The sequence below is a fragment of the Heliangelus exortis genome, chromosome 4 (assembly GCF_036169615.1).
Source record: "Heliangelus exortis chromosome 4, bHelExo1.hap1, whole genome shotgun sequence".
In the NCBI taxonomy this organism is placed as follows: Eukaryota; Metazoa; Chordata; class Aves; order Apodiformes; family Trochilidae; genus Heliangelus; species Heliangelus exortis.
This window is the reverse complement of record NC_092425.1, coordinates 11,864,565-11,878,224: the sequence shown is the minus strand read 5'-3', so window position 1 is coordinate 11,878,224 and position 13,660 is coordinate 11,864,565.

Sequence of the window (13,660 nt, the reverse complement as noted above, 5' to 3'; positions counted from 1 at the left end):
CATGTATTAGCTGTCCATGTCATGAGCAGCATCTCAGAGAAGAGCTGATCCTGGGTCTAAAGAAAATATACAAAGCTAGTTATCCATCTATGCAGAAAACTGATTGCTGGAATTTAATTTTCCTTACTAAATGTTTTCTCTGAGGCTGTTATTCCAGATGTTATTGCAAAGGACAGCAAGAGAAAACCTTCAAAGTACAAAAATCTACATAGAGCAACCATGGAAAGTAGCAGCATTCATAGCAGAAGTGGTAGTTGCATAAAGCCAGACTATTATTTTGCACGCTCACATGTAACCCAAGGCAGAAATACAGATCAATTATTTCCAGGCTCCCAGAAAAAAGCAGAGGGAATGTGTTTTTAAAAAGTCTACATTTTGCTTTCTGTTGCAATGCTTTGATTTGCTTTATTTTTCTTCACAGAAGTACTCTGCCTACCCACGAGGCAGTAAGTTGTGCTGGAAATTTTATTATCTGATGCTATAGCTAACATAAAAGGAAAATTTCCTATTTCCATTCTTCTTTTAGCTAGCCAGGACAGACACATATTTTATAGGTATCCAGCAGAAATATTGAAAGTGTAATAGAGGCAGTAGCTTCTGAATTTAGAGTTAAAAATTTTCTGATCAGGAAAACAAGTTCCCAGCACCACTCCGAAGGAGCTTTAGTAAACCCCAATATTATCCTAAGACTCAATACACACCTTTCAGTGGGAACACAGGAAACCATATTTTTACATGAAATTCCCTAAATAGCCTCACTGATGATTTTTTTTCTGTGTTTTTATAAAAGTGGAATTTCAGACCTACATGCCAAAGGAGATAGGTTGCTGATTAAACATCTTTGATCACACACCAGCAGACTGAAGACCTCCCACTGCCTGCTCTATTGGCTCCCTCCCTTTCTTAAATGCACGGCTTTACTATTTTGACTTCATCTGTAGCCTTACTTAATAAAAATGAAGTAATTTGTCTGGTATGTATTTATATTGCTCTGTTAGGAGTACTCTGCTTTCACAAACTGATTTTCAGCATGTCATACCATGTATGCCACTCTATTGCACATTCCAAACTACCCAAAAAAATTATGATGAGAAGCTCATCCTCAGACAGAGCCAAACTTCCATTTCTGACACGAAGCTGCCTTTCAATATACATTCAGTGGAAAAAAATTCTCTGAGGATAGTAATAAAGCAATTTGGCTGGCACTTCACTAATGCCACACACCACGTACATTCAAAAGAAAAATTCATGTCACAATAATTAGGATCAGCACATGAAACTCTTGCTGCTGATGGCACAAGTGACACACACGAGTCAGCTGGTGGCAAAGACTTGACAGTGCCTCTCATCCCAGGAGAGGAGAGGTGTGAGGCCTCTGGTGATAGCAAAGTGCTTTCTCAATTTAAATTTAGTACTCATGTTGATTAAAACGTTTTCCAACTTAATCTTATTTAATCGGGTAAAGGCTCCATACCATGTGTATGAAGCAGCATCCATGACTCATGGTAAACTGCTGCTTAACAGAATGAATGCAGAATACAGTTCATTTCAACTATTCCCTGAAAAACAGCAAGATTCATAGTAAACTACATAATGAAATGGTATTATACCATTTTCTAATACATAATAAAAGCTTTATGAACATGTGATACCTTTTTAATAAGTGACCAGAGTGGTAACGAAGGCAGAAAAAATATCCCTTTCTTGAGGAGGCAAATTAAGACAGAAGTAAGAAGGTAAAGGCAACTGCTTCCAAATTTTTGGAATATTACGCATAAAAATTCATTTTTATAGCTTGATGATAGTTTATTGTCCTGGTTTGGGCCATTAAACTGTGACATTTATGTATATGCACATTTCTCAGGGTTGTATGCACAGTCAGGTCACCATTCTGAATAACAAGTTATTCAGCCTCCCAGCAATCACGCCTGTACAAGAGAGATTAAATTTTTGTGCACACAGCTTTGTTGCATTAATATTAGCCTAAATTTCTTGCTTTAAAGGACTGAGGTTATGTCTAAACCATTAAGCCCTTCTGGCAGGATGATTACAGCTTTTACACATTGCATTGGCAGGACAGAAAGGTTCTTGCTGAACTGCCTTTGGTAGTGCCAAGTGCCCTCCCCTTCAAAGTCCATTTTGGCAAAGGGAATGGTATACACACAAATGGTATGCACACTACCTATAGACCCAAGCAACTCTTCTGGGTTACCCTGCAGTGTACACAATGGAGCTCAGGTTCAAATTCTTGTAATTCCATTTCCCACCCCCCCCATTATATTTTCCCCATTTGTTGACACTCACGTTTACTGTTTCTGATCTCTCAGGGTGCCTTTTCTGTCTGTTCAATCTCTCAGTCAGAAAGAGTCCCCCAGGGAGATGAGCAGCATGCCAGAGCCTGCTCAGAGACAAAAACTCCCTGCAGACCCAGGGAGTCAGGGGAGCTGTGGCAGACACCACATGGAGAGGCTGATGGTGGCAATGCATCAAAAAGGGCAAGAAGTCCTGGGTATTTGATGATGATTAGAACTGCATAAAAGAGCAGCAGGAAGCCAGTGTTGAAGAATGTGCCCCATTATACTGCAGTACAAACCCAGGCAAATCACCACTGACCTCAAATTTCACAAAATGGTGACATGTCCTCTATCACAGAGTCACTGGTGACAGCAGATGGAGGTGGTAATTTGCCAGCCCTAAGCCCAGGTGCTGATTGACTGAGGGCAAGAAGGGCCAAGGAGTTTACAGCAGATGTGCTCCTTCCTTCAGCTCTGTTACATGGGCTCAGTCTGCTCTGGCTTAGCATGGTACCATCACAGCAGGACTGATGCACAGCATTCTCCTTTTTTTTATATCCGAAATTTGGCTCTGTCTGCCCAAGATAATTCCTGAAGGGTAACAAGCTTGGGTCTTTGCAAGTCCAGTATGGGAAGAGAAATTCTGTGAGGCGGCAACAGGAATGAGAGGCAGAGTTGAAATAATGGGACACCTGAATTTTGGAAGAGGCCAAAGCGTGGTGGGTCACTCGGTTTCACTCACCACAATGTATCTCTGAGTACATAGGAATATACAAACAGCTACATGGACTCAGATAAAAGGTCCAGCTACCCTAATACTTCTCTGACAGTGGCAAGAAACTAGTGCTGAGAGAAGATAAAAGAGACAAGGCAAGAGGTGGCACTTCTCCAGAACACCCTCCTAGCCTCAAGACTTCCTGTGTTGGAGGCTTTCCAATTGGATTTCATAGCTTTTGATGAATTCCTTTTCCACTAATCTGTGTTGTTTCCCTTTAAACACTGTAAAAACTCAGTATCTACCTCAAGTTGTGGTAAAAAATACTACTTTTTTTTTTTTTTGGAAGTTGTCTATAGAACTACATTGATGAGTTTTATTTGAGCAGATAGCTAGTTTAAACTAATGCTCATTGTATTTTATACTGAAGGAGACAGCAGCAAACTCCTGGCTACTGTTTCATGGCCATATAGGACCCCATAGTCTTGTATGATAGCAGTCAGGCTGGTGCCATGTGGGTACTTCATGAACAGCATTCACTGGGTGGGGAAGATATGAGATGCTGCAGCCCTATAAATATAAAATCTTTCCAGCAAAACCAATAGGAATACAATTCTGGGACCTACATTTGTGGATTTAAAGAGCCAGTGCTTATCTTATATGGCTGTTTCCTTCCTTGGTTTACTAAAAGCTTCACTGCCTAGCAATAGAGAGCCATTTGCCTTTTTTCTGAAGAGGGGAAACAAAGATGTTGAAGGTACCCAAAAGGATGAGAAATCCTGGCAATGACTCATGGCTGTAGCCTGAATTGCAATGAGTAAAGTTTCTTCTTGTTGCTACCATATATTTTGGTTTTCATAATATTCGTAGATGGAGGAGTGAAGTTTAAGGACTGCTGACTTTGAATAACCTGGCACAATCAGAAGAGCTCAGCAAGGCTGTAAAGAGCCCTTTCACAGTCAGTCAGAATTGCACAGCATGCTGCTTTTGTCTGGTTGTTTGCACAGTTGGCTTGGGTTTGGATTTTTCATAACATGTAAATGCCTATTATGAATAGGGCAGAGGAGATGCTAGAGCTTGTAAATATCTACAAATAGGAATGTCCTACTCATTAGTACTAGATCATGATTTGAAAGCAGTTACATCAAATCATGATGAAAAAGGTGCAAACAGCAATTTATGCTTTTTTCTTAAAATTTAGTCCCACAAAGACATGTGTGAAGTGTTTTCTGACACATCCTGTATTTTTTCCCACAGGCCAGTTTCCTTCTAGCTATTTGTTTTTGTTACAGAGAGCCTTCTCTCGGGGACACGGCTCTTCTCCGGAGCTCTCTTGCCGTCCCTCTCCTCAGGCATCTTCATTTCTTCTTTTCTTCTGCTTCTGGGAGCATGCCTTTTATTTTGCCCTTCAGCCCCACCCATTTCCGGCTGGGGCAGGCCCTAATTATTGGGCACACCTGGGCCTAAGCTCCCAGTTCATTATCGGCGACACCTGAGGACTTGTGGTTCTCTCTACATGTTTTCATAGAATCACAGAATCATAGAATCATAGAATCATAGAATTGGCTGGGTTGGAAGGGACCTCTGAGATCATCAAGTCCAACCCTTGATCCACTACCAGTTCCCAGCCCATGGCACTGAGTGCCACATCCAGTCTCTTTTTAAATATCTCCAGGGACAGAGAATCCACCACTTCCCTGGGCAGCCCATTCCAATGTCTGATCACACTCTCTGTAAAGAAATTCTTTCTAATGTCCAACCTAAACCTCCCCTGGCACAACTTGAGACCGTGCCCTCTTGTCTTGTTGAGAGTTGCCTGGGAAAAGAGTCCAACCCCTGGCTCCAACCTCCTTTCAGGGAGTTGTAGAGAGTGATGAGGTCTCCCCTGAGCCTCCTCTTCTCCAGGCTGAACAGCCCCAGCTCCCTCAGCCCTTCCTCACAGGATCTGTGCTGGATCCCTTCACCAGCCCAGTTGCCCTCCTTTGGACCTGCTCCAGGACCTCGATATCCTTCCTGAACTGAGGGGCCCAGAACTGGACACACTTGCTACACACTTCCTAGACATCCCACAGCTTTCACCATTCATCTGATATTTGCCTTGTACCTTCTGCTTTTCTGCAGGCATGTTGTGCACTAAACCTTTATACTTCTCCTTGGACTCAAGCTTGCTTACCCATTGTGTCAGGCACTCCCACCCATCCCTAATATTGTGGTTGACAGGTGCTGCAGGTGTAAGCTGCCCTGTTTTTCCCAATTTCCTTGTTCTAGACAAGGCCAGTTATCAAGGGACTCTGAATGTGAAGCACCAAGCAGGAACATTGAATAAAATGCCAAGTGAGGAAAAATAAAACCACCTTGGTGAGAATTTTAAAAGGATTTGCTTCAGGCCTCCCACATTCAAGGCATCACAAATGTGAAGACATCCCTGACAGCCTGGATCACAGATGTCTGTGGCAAAAGAGAGGACTCCCATGGTCACAGAGGACACCTGGGCACTATATTTCTGGAACTGAATTAGGCAGAGGTGAGCACTGACTGCTGCTTGCAGTCATCCTGTTCATGACCTGAGTGTGGGCTCTTGCCATAGGTTTTGTGCAGCCTTGTCTACCCCATACCAATGTATTTTGAAGTCTTCCTAGTTATCTGAAGTGTTAATGTCCCTTTCCCTCTACTGAATAAGTTCATTATTACTGGGCACTGCCAGGAATCTTTCCTTGGTCAGAAGTACAAGCACTAAATGGAATAATTCCCCATGCTGCAGATCACGACTGATCCCCCATGCTGCGCCTTGTATTAGGAATATTTTTTGTGTTACAATGGCACGAATATTTCAAGCATTTCTTGATTTTCTTTCTGTGAAAACTAGATATAATAGAAAACCAATCACATCAACACTGGCCTCCCATGGTTTAGAAACTTTGTGGTAAATACTGGAAACAATCAGCACATCAACAGTTTTGCATTTGTTTTACATAATGCCCACAAAAAAAATGTGCCAGTTTGGGAATGTTGTTCCAAAAGGCAGGAATCTTACCAGAGGCAGCTATATCATCTAACAGCAACAATAACATATATGCTTTTACATAATAAGGGTAATTTGGTTTATTTATTAAAACACATGTTTTATCTTATTAGATGGGATGAACATTCATGTTACCTTAAGTTACTAAACCCTTGTTAATCTGAAGCTACCCTCTCAGTCACCACCAAACATGTAATTGCCTACCACAATTTCACTGAAGTAGGTGCTAAACCAAGCTTTGATAATCTCAAATACTATTATTTTCAGCATCTGCTCTCCTCCAGCTCCTCAATCCAGTTTCATGATGTGCTCCTTTGCTTTCCTGCCTCTTTCTAATGCAACAACCCAGTGCTTGGCCTTCTTCCTCCTGCTTGCTGATGCAGGGATTCAACACCCAGCCTGATCTCCAAGTTACAAGTGTGTCAGACAGCACTCAGCCAAGGAGATGAGGCAGGGAAAAGGACTGCCAGGGGAAATTAAATAAAATTGGAATTTATCCATCTTTAGAAAACGATGCAAAGCCTCTTCATCTCTATCACTCTAAAGAATTTTTTGTGGCTATAGTTTCTCTTACTGTGTGCCCTCCTACATATCTTAAAAAAACCCAGTAAAAATAAATACAAGCAAAATAATGGAATTAATAAATTTACTGGAAAATAAAGATACCATCTGACTTCAAGAAGAAATGGGCTCACCAAGGAAGAAGAGAAGCTCATTAAGCTCATTAGGAACTTTGCAATTAAGAAGAGATTTTACACAGAAGGTGCTCCACAGTGTGACATTGCAAAATCCCAAGGAAGAACAGACAGAGAGAGGAGATGAGATTTTAAAGCATAACCAAGAGAGCTGCTAGATAGAAGAAAAAATATCAAAGCTCTCTGTACATTTTTTTGACCTGATACAGGTATCAGTTCAAAACATTCTCATTCCCTTGAATTTAGTGAAACGATACTATTTAAAACAGCTTAGTGTGAGCCCATCTGCCCCTGTTGCTATAACTGGGTGACTAAAAAAAGAGTAAGGGGGCTGTTTACTGATAAAATTAAAAATGAACCATATGTTCTAGAAAAAGTCAACTGGGACAATCCATGTGCTGTTTCCCTGTGTGACTACATGTCCAACCTTTCCTGACACAGACAGTGCCATATCAGTCTTTGCAAAGGTGCTTCTGTCAGTGTATGATGTTGTAATGAGAAAAAGAAAGGCAAATTAGAATTCTTTGGAATTTTTGGCATGCACACACATACAAACTAATTTTGGAAAATCACCTACGTTTTGATCCAAACATCCCTATGCTTTACAAACAGGGCTCCAATTTCAGGAGTACCTGCACTCCATTTTCTTTCCCACAACATACATTATTTTTTCATTATTAAGTATTAGGTTGTGACAAGAAATCCAACAGCATCCAACAGAGCTTGATTTTGCTTCCTTTCAAAATCTATATTTAGAACTTTGTTAAGAAGAGAACCTAAGTTTTACTTGTTAGCTTTGTAATTTTGACTGTCAACTGGGGTGACTTTCTGATGCTCAGCACTGGCATCTCCTGTTATGCATCAGAACACTTCAGTGATACAAGTGCACATTAAAACTCACTCATTTGGAGTTCCTCCCTCTTCTCTCCCCTTCCCACAGAGAGAGAAAGAGGCATAATCTTCTCCTGGGCTCTGCATGATCTTCTTTTACCTCCTTCACTGTGTTCCACATAATGAAAGTGACATCACAGGGTGGCTTTTTGCCCCTTTCCACATTGCTTTCAAATTAATTAATGTCCTAAGCTTAGAATGTTTAGAAGGATTTTAGTTTTTACTTGGCAATTTTAGTTTGCATACATCATTTTAATCTTTTTCTTGGGATGTATATTTTTAGAGCAGTGACCTTTTGGATGTATGATTCATGTTGATTTAATTTTTTCCAGCTGGTACATTTTCACTTATCTGATACAAATGCAATGAAACTGATACTTTTGCAATTAAACCAGCCATTACACACCTGTGCTCTCATTTTAATTTTTTCTTTTTGTTGGCAATAAATAGATTTTCCTTTCTTCTATTTTCTATTTTTACCTAAAAAGTATGCCATAACCTTTAGGAAAAAAAGAACATAAATAAAAAGCCCAAGCACCTCTATACTACTAATGCCACCTGTCATGGACCAGGAGCTATTCCAAATCAAATAATGCTATTTGATTTATCATGGCACTATTAAAAGTCAAGCACACCTTTTATTTCTTATTGCAAGTAACTAAGTATAGACTAAATATTTTGTGCATCCATCTGACTGCACTAAGCTCTGCAAAAATGTTTCTCTGATTCCTTGGGTGAACTACATGCAAGTGGTTATTAGGCCCTTCTCCAAAATCCTAACAAATATGTCCATTAGGAGCTGAGCACACAACCACATCAATGTCACAGCATGTTATTTGTCCACTAAGGAACAGACCTGAGTTTTTATTTGGTTTCTTTCACAGGAGCTATGCAGGACCAAAGAGCACTTTCATGCCTACACAACTAGGTGTGTGTCCTTTCTGCATTCTTTGTCATGAGAAAAATGTCATCTTGCCATCTCATGGGTCCCCTCATTGAAATTCTCCTCTTCCCCTAAAAAAACCCCACTCAGGTACAGAGACTCACTCACAGTTTGGCAATTTGATTCACCCTTAATCTTTGAAGGAAGGACAGGCTTCACTTTCACATTATCTCTGTACTCAGAAAGACACCTCAATACTCATTCATTTTCTGCATAAGAGGGACAGTTATAAATATTATAACTATTTATTAGTTATTAATAGTAGCCTGGAAAAAAAAAATTAAGAAAAAACCTGTGACGGGACACTGAAAATTAAGGCTTTGGAAAAAAAATAAAAAAAAAACCATGGGGCCTCTTGATTCACTTACAAAGGCAACACCAAACTTCACAACCATGTTAAATGCAAAATGTTAGGAGAGAAAAGCAGTTGGAGAAGCTTTAAAACTCCGAGCCTTGTTACCTTCTTGATGCAATCTGCAGCAAGTAATAAAATGCATAAGGAAGTAGTGAGCCAAGGTGCCAGTCAAAAAAGGCACAAATATTGTTGATATAATCTTAGAAACTGGCACTTAGATGTGTTTTAACATTTCTTTTTGCAATTATATTAACAGTGTTCTATATACCAGATTTATTTTAATGTTCTCTTGAGTGCAATGTTCTTAATGGTTTGAGTTTCTCATAAGCCATTCCTGTCTGACATACTTAGGTTGTCTATTACTGATGCTATGTGCTGTATAAACCCAAGAAGATTAAAGTACAGATGCCCATTTCAGGGATGACATAAACTGTGTATCTTTTTGGAGGACAATGGTATTTAATAGTTTTACTAGCTCATGGGGCTGAGTATAAATGTACAAAGAAGTTTTGATATTATTTTCTGTAAAATGCTATTAGGAGCTAGCTCTATAAATCAAAAAGTAATCAAGAAATACTCTGTAACTGAAAACAAAATGAACAGTTGGCTGTTGTTTGGTAGGATGCTATTATTTGTTGTCATTTAAATTATTTAAATTTCTATGAAAATGTTATACACCCACTCAGTTTTTATGTGACTTATCAGGATAATGCTAATTCTGGAAGTTTTTAGTTACTTTTTAATAGCCAACTTCTACCATTAGCTACAGTACCAGAGAAAATACAGATGCATTCCTCTGGGGAGCAGAATCTGTCCCCTCTTATCTGAGTGACCACTCACATGCTATAGTGAGCTCCCAGTATGAATAGATTGCTAACCATCTACTGGTTAGCAACTGGTCTAACCATCTGTTAGCAACTGCTAACCATCTACTGGTCTGATTTTTTCTGAAAAAATTATTCAGCAGATACTTATGAATAATGGTTATGCATGGTGAAAAAAGAATTAGTTTGCATACACTTACACAGGAAAAAACCCTACAATTGCAAAAAGCTATGGGGCCAGATTCCCCTGTCATTCTTGCTTTTGTCAGTGTTTATTTTTTCCACAGGTTTTCTGCTCACATCCGTGGGATCACCTTCAGAGGGAACAGATAACAGAAATAGCCTTAATTTTCAGCAGAAAAAAAGAGTTAGGGGAGAGAAAAAGGCCATTAAGAGGACATTTGGTTTTTGGGTTTTTTGGTAGCAATAATACTTCCAGACCTGACTTTGAGCTCACACTACTCTGCATCACTAAACCCTTAATTCAATCAAGGTCCTCATATTAATGCAAAATCAAAGAGGTAGTATAATACAGTAACTATGGTTAGAAGGGATGTCCAGAGACCAAATAGTCCAAAGAACTGTTCCAAACAGGATCCAACTTCAAAGTTAGTCCAGGCTGTTATTAGACTGGGTCAAAATAGAAAATAACTTGGTGTCCACAACCATGGTTGTCCTTCGATATTTTGAAGTTATACAAAATACTACACTCTCTTCCAAATGCCATTTAAAGCACAGAGAGTGTTTATTTGAATGATTTAAAGTTTTACAGCTTGTTTTTATAATCTTTATCAAGACTGCTTAATCATTGGCCCTTCTCATAGAGGAGAGATGATGTTTAATCTTGGTTCTACCCTTCAACACTTAAAAACCCCTGAAGTTTGACTGATGAATGTGAGCAAGAAGGCATCAGGATGGACAAGGCTGAACAGCTTACCAAGAGCACTGCCTAATAAAAGGGCTAAAAGCCTTAAATAAATACTGGGGCAATGTCTTTCAGGTTTCATGTTCTTTAAAAATCCTACAGACTTGTTAAGTATTTCACGAGTAAAAGGAAACTAAAATGCAGGGTGAAATAAAAATATAATAACAGAGATCTTCCACATGCAAATGTGGCATCATAATAGTAGTATCAGCTTGACACTGGTGCTGATTAGGGCTCTATTTGGTGTATTAGTGAACTACAGTAGGACATCAGTTTAAAAAAATTAATGATCATAGCATGAGAATGAATGACCCAGAATAATAGTTGGTAAAAGAGCTAACAGGAAAAACTCTGTAATGTAACATTCTTAAACTAGTAATACAGACACCAGATACTTTATATTTGCATTGATATTCTCAGTTTATATACTTTTTATTAACTGAAAAAATAGATGCTTTGTGAATTATAAGTGAGACTATTCAAATTTCACAAATCAGCATCTCTGCCATAAAATCTAAGCTGGAAACTGAATTCTGCTAAGCTGGATCACTCCAAATTAATTAACTGTTAACCCTACAACACATCACTCCAATTAACAGCTGAGGCCACAAAGGAATTATTGCCTTTCTAGCCACTTATGTGACTATTTGCTGCACACTGGGGAAAAGAGCTCTGCAGGCTTGTTGCAGAATCTCAGCTGAGATGAACAGGGCGAGGTGAAAGAGTCTGACACTGAGTACAAGGGAGCGTTTTCCTCTCAGCAGTCCCTAAGAGGAGGTGTGATAACTGATAGGAGAGGTCCAGTTCTGCAGATAGGTTTTCCTGAAGGAGCTGGAGGGCAAGAACAGCCTGCTCAGGGAGGCTACAGCCACACCTTACCAGTTGTTATTGCTTAATTGTAAATTGATCATTAACAATCTGGATGACTGTGTTGACTTAGCTCTTGAAGGAGAACATGAGGCTGGATTACAGTCTTGTTCACATGAAGTTTCAAAGGTTCTTTCAGTAGTATCAATGAGAAAGCAAAGCTGAGTTATGCATCTCTAAATCTGGTGTTCAAAGGACACAAAATGTTTGTGTGTTTGCAGCATGCAAAAAATACATGCTACTGGCAGAAGAGTTTCCAGTGAATAAAAATGAAATATCAGCATTTTTCTCTACTGTGATTGAATGATTTGATTCTGCTCACGGGTTAGATCTGCTCAGAAAGGATCTTACAGCCATTAGAGGATCATCTCCCTGCATTCCATGGTTGTTTAGGTACTGTAATTCTTGCATTGAAGTAAAATACATAAGGACAGGTCACAACTGAGGAAGAGAAATATAACATTTCCTGTGTCTGGAGTAAATAGATAAATTTATGTCTGGAAAGAGAAACATTTTTCAGTTCTGTGCTCATAGGCAATCATATATTGCAGTTCTTTTTTGTGGTCATATCAAAATAAAATCCTATCATAGGAAAAGTTTCAAACAGATTTGAAAAGAGAGGCACTGACTTTTGTGCCATGAGTTTTCAGTCCAGTCTGGGGTCTCTGCCTTCTGTTTGCTACCAGTTTGCTGAAGAGTTCCTGAAATTCAGCTAAGCTCGTTTAACATTGAATTACTAAAATTAACTTCATGAGTAAACAGAAAATTAATGGAAAATGTGTCTAAGTCACAGTGGTCTTTACAAAATTTTTAATAAACTAAAGTTCCCTTTGTTTTCTGTGGGTGGTGAGGAAGAAGTGTTCCTGTTCTCCTAAACCTTGCAGCATGATTTCCCCCATCCCAGTATAAATAGACTCTGTGTGCCTTGCAACACCCAAAAGACCCATGAGGAGGAGAAGGGAAAGAGTCACTCCCCAGACCATTAGAAGAAAAATCAACTGAGGGCTACTGAATAGAAATAAAAAGCCATCAGCCATAACTTGGGAGCCTTCTGAGCTCCACACAGCTGGACTTTCTGAGGAAATATCACAATATGCTTGTGTGTTCTTTTGGTGCTAACAGCTGCTGACATGGGATGTTGAAATAGATGGACCTTTGATATAAACTGATAGTAAAAAAAATTTTATTACCTAAACTGCACTAAATGGACAGTGACGAAGAGTGTGCAACTGGTGAATTACTCAAATTTACAAGAGTACCTGGATCACAGCTGAAGTCTGTTGTGCCTTAACACACATTTGGTCCACTGTAAAGATCCAGTATTCAGTTTTGCCAGTATAAAAAGACTTGTATTAAACAAAAATCATATTTTTTTAAAGGGTTGAACAAGTTGTTCAATTTCTCACTCTAAATCTAGAAGACTAGCTGGTTTACCTGTAGGGATGTTTTTAAAGACTGATGTGCTTATTTCCTCCAAGCCCCGCATGTATTTCTCAAGAAGGACACTCTGGGGAGAAATACAATTTCTAAATATATTGCATGGTGTTATCTTGTGTGACAGGTGGACAGAAAGTCAATTACCAAAATTGCTTACCTTCAAGATTTGAGAAGGTTTTTTTGTGTGTGTGTGTGTTTCATTAATGGAAGTGCTGTGAAGAGTTCTGAGGGATTTGATTTTTATAACAAAAGGCAAGTTAAAAACTGGTTACAAATTTGGAAAGGCAGCAGCATCAAGTCCAATGTCTCTGATTAATTCTGTGAAGGCATGACCTCCTTAACCTCTGTCTGAACTTCAGTTCCCAGAAGAAAAGCAAAGCCCCATGGCAAAATCTTCAAAAGAAATAAGCCTTGGGAAGAACATGGTTTGCTGAAAAATGAAAATACCCTGTGTGGAAGAGCAAAGCAACAGAGAAAGAGCTGTTTGTAAAGGCAAATGCTCTGTTCTTAGGTTCACACATTCTCAGTAGCACTCTCTGAGTGCCTAAACGTGCCAAAAGGCAGAAAGACAACACATTTTGGGACTTTGATGAGAACAGTCTTAGTATTTAATGCAAGTAGAGTTCCTGTGCATCAGTTGCACATTGTCTTCCCAAAGAAACTGCAATTCTAATCCTCTATTTTAAAACAAA